General features: G+C 41.6%; 1 non-coding gene across 1 annotated transcript; it reads right to left on the bottom strand.

Annotated features, from left to right (window-relative positions):
* Positions 1–3,531: 3,531 nt before the first annotated feature.
* LOC127197799 (U6atac minor spliceosomal RNA) lies at positions 3,532–3,656 on the bottom strand. The gene has a single exon (XR_007831761.1). It is a non-coding gene; the product is annotated as a U6atac minor spliceosomal RNA (small nuclear RNA).
* Positions 3,657–10,407: the final 6,751 nt, after the last annotated feature.

Below are 10,407 nucleotides of genomic sequence, written 5' to 3'. Positions count from 1 at the left end.
AGGAATGATTCCTAGATTCCTTTCTTGCTGTGTGACAGGAGGAGGTCTGTGAGATGGATTATTACAAAGGAGTGACGAGCCCACTGCATCTTGGTCACCAGGGGCGGACACTGCCCTCTGTTTGCCAATGTTTCATTTCAAACTCCATCCTCACTGTATTACAACCTGAGAACATGATGCAGTACAAATGTTTTCAAAAGTGACAGGTGAAAGGAGCAATCCCATTTCCTGAGGCACTGTGTGCCAGGCCGAGCTGAGTGCCAGAATCCCAATGGTAGGGAAGCATAGCACCTCCCAATGAGGAAGAAATAAGGTGAGGACAAAATGATAGATTATAATTACTTCATTATTTTTGTTTTTTAAGTATTTTGAGAATACGTCAAAGATCTGGGGGATGAGCACAGGGTGAACATAGCAACCTAAGGAAGGATTTCCTTGGGAATGACGATGTAATTATTACTTAACAATGAGGCTAAGGACATTAACATTTTTCAGATTTAAAGAATGAAACCTGTGAGGTATATAAGAGTTCTTTTTCAACTTTATAGCTATTAGGGGCTGGCAGGACACAGTGACTTATGAGGAGAGTCAGATGAGGACAAGTCCCGGCAGATAAGTGCTTGTGGCTCCTTTCAAAAGATATTTAAGGGATTTTTTTTTTACATTTTTTATTAATTTATTCATATTACATCTCGATTGTTAGCCCTTCCCCTGTTTCCTCCCATTCTTCCCTCCCTCCCAGTTCCCCCTTCTCCCCTCCCCTATATATGCTCTTAGAATATTGAGTCTCTTCTTGGTAACTTGCTATCCTTCCTCTGAGTGCTGCCAGGCCTCCCCATCCAGGGACATGGTCAGAAAAGGGGAACCAGGGTTCATGTGAGAGTCAGACCTCACTCTCCACTCAACGGTGGAGAATATCATGTTCGTCGGCTAGGTCTTGGTAGGGGTTCGAAGTTTAATGCCTATATTCTCCTTGGCTGGTGCCTTAGTTTGAGGAGGACCACAGGACCCAGATCTGCCTGTCATAAAGTTCTTCTTGTAGGTTTCCAGGACCCTGTGGGTCCTACTATTTCCCTATTCTTCCATGCTACTCTCTCCTAAAGTCTCAATAGGATGTCCTCTCCTCTGACCCACTTTCTTGGTAAGTAAAGTTTTTCATGGTACGTATCCCTTGGACTAGTGTTTTGATATAAGTGAGTATATACCGTTTGTCTCTTTTTGCTTCTGGGTGAACTCACTCATTATGATAACTTCTAGATCAATCCATTTGTCCACAAATTTCGGGAATTCCTTGTTTTTAATAGCTGAGTAGTAGTCCATAGTGTAAATGTACCACAGTTTCTTAGTCCATTCTTCTACTGAGGGACACTTAGGCTGTTTCCATGTTCTGGCTATTATGTATAAAGCAGCTATGAACATGGTTGAGCATATGTCCCTGTTGTGTGGTAGGGCATTTTCTGGGTATATTTCAAGGAGTGGAATAGCTGGGTCTTGAGGAAGCCCTATACCCATTTTTCTGAGAAAGCGCCAGATAGCTTTCCAAAGTGGCTTTACTAGTTTGCATTCCCACCAGCAATGAAGGAGTGTTCCTCTCTCTCCACATCCTCGCCAACATGTGGTGTCATTTGAGTTTTTGATCTTAGCCATTCTGATGGGTGTAAGATGGAATCTCAGTGTCGTTTTGATTTGCATTTCTCTGATGACTAACAAGGACAAGCATTTCTTTAAGTGTTTCTCGGCCTTTTGATATCCCTCTGTTGAGAATTCTCTGTTAAGTTCCAAGCCACATTTCACAATTGGGTTGTTTGGTTTTGTGGTGTTTAATTTCTTGAGTTCTTTATATATTTTGGATATTAAACCTTTGTCAGATGAAGGGTTGGTGAAGATCTTTTCCCATTCTGTAGGCTGTCGCTTAGTTCTACTGACAGTGTTTCCTGCCTTACAGAAGCTTCTCAGCCTCATGAGGTCCCATATATTAATTGTTGACATTAAGGCCTGGGCTGTTGGTGTACTGTTCAGGAAGTTGTTTCCTGTGCCTATGTGTCCCAGGCTCTTCCCCCACTTTTTCCTCTAACTGCATTAATGTCTCTGGTTTTAAGTTGTGGTCTTTAATCCACTTGGACTTGAGTTTTGTGCATGGTGACAAATAAGGGTCTAATTGCATTTTTCTACATGTAGACATCCACTTAGACCAGCACCATTTGTTAAAGATGCTATCATTTTTCCATTGAATAGATTTGGCTTCTTTGTCAAAAATCAAGTGAGCAAATGTGTGTGGATTCATCTCTGGGTCTTCAATTTGATTCCATTGATCCACCGGCCTATTGCTTTGCCAGTACCATGATGTTTTAATTACTGTTGCTCTGTAGTACAGCTTGAGATCAGGTATGGAGATTCCTCTGGAGGATCTTTTATTGTATAGGATTGTTTTTGCTATTCTGGGTTTTTTATTTCTCCATATGAATTTGAGAATTGATCTTTCAATATCTTCAAAGTGTTTTGTAGGTATTTTGATAGGGAGTGCGTTGAATCTATAAATTGCTTTTGGTAAGATGGCCATTTTTACTATGTTGATTCTCCCGATCCACAAACAAGGTAAATCCCTCCATCTTCTGATGTCATCTTCAATCTCTTTCTTCAGAGGCTTGAAGTTTTTTCTTTTCGAATAAGTCCTTCACTTTCTTGGTTAGAGTTACTCCTAGATATTTTATATGTTTGTGGCTATGTGAAGGGAGTAGTTTTTCTAATTTCTTCCTCTGCCTGTTTGTCATTTGTATACAGGAAAGCTACTGACTTTTTTGAGTTTATTTTGTATTCTGCCAACTTGCTGAAGGTGTTTATCAGCTGTAGGAGTTCTCTGGTGGAATTTTGCGGGTCACTTATATACACTATCATATCATCTGCAAATTGGGATAATTTGACTTCTTCCTTTCCCATGTGGATCCCCTTGATCTCCTTTTGATGCCTTATTGCTCTGGCTAGAACTTCAAGAACTATATTGAAGAGATATGGGGACAGAGGGCAGCCTTGTCTGGTCCCCGATTTTAGAGGGATTTCCTTGAGTATCTCTCCATTTAAGTTAATGTTGGCTATTGGTTTACTGTATATAGCCTTTATTATGTTTAGATAAGTGCCTTGTATTCCCGATCTCTCCAGAACTTTAAACATAAATGGGTTTTGGATTTTGTCAAATGCTTTTTCTGCATCTAAAGAGATGATCGTGTGGTTTTTCTCTTTCAGTTTGTTTATATGATGGATTACATTGATGGATTTCTGTATGTTAAACCATCCCTGCGTGCCTGGAATGAATCCTACCTGGTCATGGTGAATGATGTCTTTGATATGCTGTTGTATTTGCTTTGCGAGTATTTTGTTGAGTATTTTTGCATCAATGTTCATAAGAGAAATTGGTCTGAAATTCTCTTTTTTTGTTGGTTTGTGAGGTTTAGATATCAATGTGACTGTGGCCTCATAGAAGGAATTTGGTAATATTCCATCCATTTCTATCTTTCGGAATAGCTTGAATAGTATAAAAAACAGTGGTTAGATGCCACGAAGTAGGTGGCAATGCCTTAACCGTATGCGTGTTTTAGGCCCAAGGGCCTCTTCCATCTTTGTCAAGGGGAGTGCTAACCTTCTCTCCTTTCATACAACACAGGGGATATTTTTTTTTTACCCCAGATCTCCATCCCTTAGCAATCAATGGAGACAGGAGGAGCTAAATTGGAAGAGGTGTGGTGCAAAGAAGCATGATTATCAGAGGAAAGCAGAAGGCGCTGCAGGCTGCTGCGAACAAGGAAAGCTGTCTTCGGGAAGAAGGTCCTCTTCATAAATCTGACTCCAGTCCTGCCTCATCCTTTACGTTGTGCTTGACTCCTTGGTCTTGGGTAGCTTTCCTGGACCACCCATTGGTTCCCATTAGGTTTTGAGCCCCACTCTGTGGCAAGCCTTATAAAAAGTGTCCCATATGAGAACCCGCTTTTCCGTGCTGACTGCCAGACTGTTTCCCCCTTTTTGGCTGCCTTCTCCAGAGCACATGCCTGTCACTCTTGTCTGGATGAGATGCAGAGATAAGATGCCACCATGGACCACTCTGTGGTACCATGTGCCTTTTCTATCTCCTATTCTAGCAAATATTTTGGTTTGAAGAGTCTCTACAATTCCTTCTTTTCTCTTCTTCCTCATTCTCTTTGTCCTCCTCCCACCCTCCCTATTCTCCTCTTCCTCCTCACCTTCCCTGCCTCTTCCTCTTCCTCCCCACTTATTCCTGCTGTTTTTGTTTTTGTTGTTGTTGTGGTGGTGGTTGTATTTACTTCCTGTTCCTTTCTAGCCCCTGTGCCCTGCCACTTCAGAGCGCTCTTTCATCATGGTGTATTTTCCTTCTACAAGCTATAGGCAAAGATGCCTCACAGAAAGCTGTCTGACTTACTGACCTGACAGGAAGAAAGCTGAGCATTTAAACCATCCCCACTTTCCAGACACATTGAGCCACATACACACTTGTGGTAGTTTTTAAAGAACCCGATCTCTGATTTCTTACGTCAGTGGCTTTTCTGGTCATTTGAGCTGTGAGCATGTTCTGGGGTCGGGGGCTCTGTGGGTGGCTCTGGGGACAGTATGATAGATTGGAGATGAAATAATCTCTCCCTTATGTACTTCTGCTCTCAGAGATATCCAAGCAATTGCTTCTCTAGTCTGAAGACAGTAAAATATAAGTTGCTTTTACATTTGTTTTGGTATAATTTAGGAGTCTGTTTTTATGAACTGATATGTGCACATGTATAGATAAGGGTGTATGTGCATGTGTAAATGAGTGTGTGTACGTGTGTAATGAGTGTGTGGGTATGTCTAGATGAGCATGTGTGTGTTGTGTGTATGTATGTGTGTGTTTTTGTGTTTTGGTGTGTTGTGGGTCAGGGAAAGGCAGGGAAACAGTACATCACTTCCACAGTTCATGGACCTTAGAAAACCAAGTCAGAACATCTGGCCCTTGTCCACCCACAGAACGTTGTGTGCATCACTCCCCACCCTAGCCTCAGTGTCTTCACTTGAGAGATGGAAGTGCCCTATTTTCGTGGAAGCTCTGTTTTGACAGTACGAACACCTGATTCCTACTTGTGAGAAGATTCTTCTAATGTGAACCCTTGCCCCTTACCTTGTTTGCTGTCCATAGATTTGCTCATGTATTCAGTGAAGGCAGGATCTGGCATGCCTGACCTCCTCGGAGTGAGTTGGCTCTGTGGGCGCACATGTGGAAGTGGGAAACAGTACAGGGTGCGTCCCATCATCTTGCGGTGCTGAGAGAGATAATGGATAGAAGAAATGGTTTGGGAAGAAATGGGTCATTACGTCTTGCATAGAACTCCCTTTTGTTCTGTGTTTATGCTCATACACTTAGATAAACAGGGGAAGGGCTGAAAAGATGGGTCAGTGTTCAAGAGCACATGTTCTTGAAGAGGACCCTGGTTCAGTTCCCAGAACCCAGGTTGGATGGCTCACAACCTGGATCTCCAGCTACATGAGATCAGAAGCCATATTTATAGGCACTGGCACTCAGTGCACATACCACCCCATACATAACTACAAACAATAAAATAAATAACACAAAAAAAAAAAACAAGTGGGAAGAACACAACTTTCCGTAAAGAAGATCATAAGCCTTCAAGTGGGTGATTTTCCATTTCCAGTAACATAACATGGAGAATTTACTTATTAGTCGCATCTAGCTAATTTGAACAAACTTTGAGAAATAATACCGAGGTCCAACCCTGTAAAATTGCTAACTTTACAGCACAGTTCAAAGGGACTTTTATGTTTGGTTTTGTGGTTATTGTTGTTTGGTTGTTTGGTTGGTTTTTGTTTTTGTTTTGTTTTTTTAGACAGAGTTTCTCAGTGTAGCCCTGATTTTCTTTGAACTCATTCTGTGGACCAAGCTGGGCTGCCTTCCTCTGCCTCCCGAATGCTGGGATTAAAGGAGTGAATCACCACCATCTGGATTTTCTTTCTTTCTTTCTTTCTTTCTTTCTTTCTTTCTTTCTTTCTTTCTTTCTTTCTTTTACAAACATGGCTGCTGTGGGCAAGCACTGCAATGTCCACAGAGCTTGTAGAGATGCAGACTCTGATGTGTTCATGCTTTCATCTGCCTGGAACACACACAGTGCAGTAAGAGCCAAAACACATTCTTCAGTGGTGACAGATGCAGTGCGACTTTATCAGGCATCTGCATGATGACCATAGGCCTGCTACCCAACCCACTATGCCGATTCTAATACTCACCATGGCTGAGTGATGGATGAACAGCACACAGATGTGAGTTACGCTGGCTGAGACATCACAACAGCAAAGGGCACCCTTTGGAGATGGGGACTGAGTTGAACTAACTGTAATAAAGATGTCTGCTTTCAAGACACGCTCCTCTTGAGATCTGCTTGTGTCTTAGCATTCACATCACTATGTCAAAACACCATGACCATAAGCAAGTAGGGGAGGAAAGGGTTAATTCCCACTCACATTTCCATGTCACAGTCCATCATGGAAGGAGGTCAAGCCAGGAACTCAAGGCAGAAAACTGGAAACTGAAGCAGAGGCCATGGAGGAATTTGGCTTACTGACATGCTCCTCATGGACTGCTCACAGGCACTGTGTAAATCCTAGCGGATGAACAGATATTATTAGACCACCATGGATGTGGAACACTAAGGGTTTGAATGAGAATGACCCTTCTACGCCCATATGTTTTAATATTTGGTCCTCAGCTGGTGGAACTATTTGGGAGGGCTTAGGAGGTATGGTCCTTTTAGAATAGGTATATCATTGGGTTTGAGGTTTCAAAAGTCTCACTCTATTCCCAATGTGCCCTCTATGACTCCTGATTAGGGATCAAGATGTGACTTCTCAGCTGTTCTCGCTGCCATGCCTTAGCTCCATCATCATAGACTCTAACCCTCTGGAGCCATAAGCTTAATTACATACTTTCTTCTGTAAGTTACCTTGGTAAGGGTGTTTTATCACAGCAGTAGACAAGTAACTAAGTCAGAGACTGATATACATGCAAATTAGTACAATAGCTGTACGTTATTATGTGTGAGGCACTGAATATTGAAGGGGATTTGGATTTCAATTTCTGTGTAAAGAGATGGCATTCACAAAGCTTTTGTAAGGAAATATTGAGGCATAGGTTGGAGATTTTGATTTTCCTAGTGAATAAAGAGTAGATTGAAGAACAGGATTAGTTAATGGGTCCACTCAACTATGGTTAACATCATGAGACATTAGAGAATGCAAATCAAAGCTACAGTGAGCGATCACAGGAAGCCATCTCTTCCCATTTACTAGGAAGGCTATAACAAAATGACAGAAATAGTAAGTGTGAACCAGGATACGAAGCACTTGCTGGTAAGAATGTAAAATCAAGGAGCTTTCGGAAACAGGCTCTCACAATGTTATCACATGACCTAGCAATTCTCCTAGGCACATATGAATATTAATAGCAGCATTACTCGTAACGACTAAGTAGATACAAATTAATTGTCCATTATTTGACAGCTGATAAGAGGAAGGTTACACATGGAGCAACCACAGGATGGAATGCTATCCAATCATGAAAGGAGGAAGAAGTCCTAATGCATACCATGAGTTTGATGAACCTTGAAAAAATTAATGAAAGAATGAAGAAGCGAATGAAAAAAAGCCACTTAGAAATGACAACATATGTAGGACTCCTTTTATAGAAAATACCAGAATACTTGTAAAGTGCAAAGTCCTCAGAAGAGCCAAGAAACTCCTGGAGTCTCTTCCTCTTCTCACAGGGACAGTAGTCATAACGGATTACAGATGTGTCCTCTTGCATTGCTTTAATTGCATCAGCTCTTTAAAGCCCTGTCTACAAATTCTTACATACTAGGGGTTAGGCATCAACCTTGTAAATTTAGGAGAAAGCAATTCATCCCATTATCAGGTAGATGCTGTTGTTATCTCCAAGAACGAAAGAGGAAATGGAGGCACAGATGGGTTATATGATATCTCCAAGGTCACACAAAATGGAGTTGGCAGAGGTGGGCTTTAGAATCCCAGCACTCTAAATCCAGAGTTAACATCCCATGTCTAATTGGAGCCTACCAGATGAATGTAAGTGGCTCCATACTTCAAGCACAAAACCAGAATCCAATGCTTTGAAATCAAGAGCCTTCCATGGGGTCCTGTACAGAGTTAACATGAATCTCTGGCCTATCTAGATCTGAATCCCCTGTGTTCTTTCATCACCCACCTCTGGAGATGTCCCAACTTCTGTAGGTGCCCACAAGGCTAGTATTAGTTGCCTGCAGGAGAAATACAGATGTGAACGGCCGAAGCCTGCAGTTCAGGGATGTAGCTCCCCTTAGCAGCAAGCAAACAGCCATCTGTAAACCCAGGAGGCATGGATGCCTGAGTGGAAACTATGCCAGAAGGACCTCGATCTTGAACTTTTAGTTCCAGAATTATGAGACAGTAAAGTTCTGGGTTGTTTTTTGTTTTTGTTTTTGGGGGGACAACCCAAAATAGGCAACTTTAATGCAGACAAAAGATAGAGTTTGCTGTGGTCCTGGGGGTGGAGATGGAGATGAATGCTAATGAGCTTGAAGGTTTTTTTTTTTTTTTTTTTTCTGTTTTTTGTTTTGTTTTGTTTTTGTTTTTTCTAGAAATGGAAAAAAAAGGTTTTGGAAGTGGATACTGGTGATGGTTACAGGAACAGGAGTTTGTGAATATATTCAAAGCTCCCAAGGCACACACCAAAATGAGTGAACTCTGTGTGGGGATTATATCTCACTGAAGATACTAAGAAGTGACCCTCCCTCCCCAATTTCCTATTTTCCCCTTCATATCACCCATGTCCTACTATCTCCTCTCTTCAGCTCCCTTTTCACTACCCCCACAATCCATTTTATCCTGGGTTTTGTAGTTAGGTGTTATATACTCACACCTAAAGATCCAGAGCTACAATTCACAAGTGAGAACATGTGACATTTGATTGTCTGGGTCTGTATTACTTCACTCCGCATAATATTTTCTGGTTTTAATCATTTCCTGCAAAGTTTATGATTTGGTTTTTTTCCAGCCGAGTAGAATTCCATTATGTAGATGTGCCACATTGACATTAACCATTCGTCAGTGGACGGGCATTTAGACTGTTTCCATTCCCTAGCTATTGTGGATGCAGTCGACATGACAACGGCTGAACAGGTATCTGTGGAGCAAGATGTTGAGTCCTTTTGGCGTATGTTAAGGAGTACAGCTGGGCTGTATTGCACTTCTACTTTTATTTATTTACTTGCAAATTCTATACACTAAGCTATACACCTGCACAGAGACAACATTAGGTGACACCCTGGTGTGGATGGTGGCTATAGTACAAGACGTCAAACTTAGATGAAGAGCCACAGGCAATTAGTAAGGGAAAGATAATCAGTCTTCTTCAGGGATAAGCCTCCTGATATGCTATCCAGTCCTGCGTGGTCAGCCTTTAAATACATAAAGGGGCAACACTAAATGATGCAGCCAATGATATTTACACACCCACCCACACCCACACACACACACACACACACACACACACACACACACATCTATCAATAACAACAACAATAATAATTAAAGAAGAGGTCACAGATTTGAGAAGGAGTTGGGAGTTGTGGGAGGAGGTACTGGGGGAAGGAGAGGTAGAAATGATGAAAATACAGCATGCACTTACAAAACTGTCAAATGTTTTTTTACTAAGTAAAACAAAAGAAAACACAATGCAGAGTGACCGAGGAAGGCGTCTGACTTGCATGTGTACACATAGCAAATACTGGCACTGGGTTTGGAATGGATAGGCTGGTGCCACAGTCCACACTCTGACTGAGTCTGGATTTCACCCAAATGCCTAAACAGAAAGTAGGAAGTCTGTTAAGAGACACATGAGAATGCTGTACAGGGTTGCTGTTTAGAAGTCATTATCAGCTTCTAAGTGAGGAGTGGCTGTGTCTTTGATTACCAGTTATATATGCTACAGATGACCTTATAGAGTTTGGGCTCTGTCATTTTCTATGACATTTTATGACTGAAGGACACACCCACATCTTCTCTTATGTTAGTACTTAGACAAGTAGCCTGTATCAAACTTCGCCAGTGAGGATTTTGATAGCTATTCAGTGGGGAAAAGTCAGATAACCTGGTTTTATATCATTTTGTCTTAGCTAACTGTCCTTGCTTCTGGGCTTTCTGTGTATCCAACCATTTCAACTTTGACTTTATTGTTACAGTTGTTTTGGCCTGACCCTTGTCATAAATATTTTTGAAAAATAAGCGTTGACTCTTTGTTGTAATTAAGAACCCATAGCCAAACATTGGGCGAGGCATAGGGAGTCCTGTGGAAAAGTTGGGGGATGG

Source organism: Acomys russatus, chromosome 13 (assembly GCF_903995435.1).
Source record: "Acomys russatus chromosome 13, mAcoRus1.1, whole genome shotgun sequence".
NCBI classification, from domain to species: Eukaryota; Metazoa; Chordata; class Mammalia; order Rodentia; family Muridae; genus Acomys; species Acomys russatus.
Note: the sequence above shows the minus strand (reverse complement) of the source record. Positions and strands in the feature narration are given on the sequence as shown.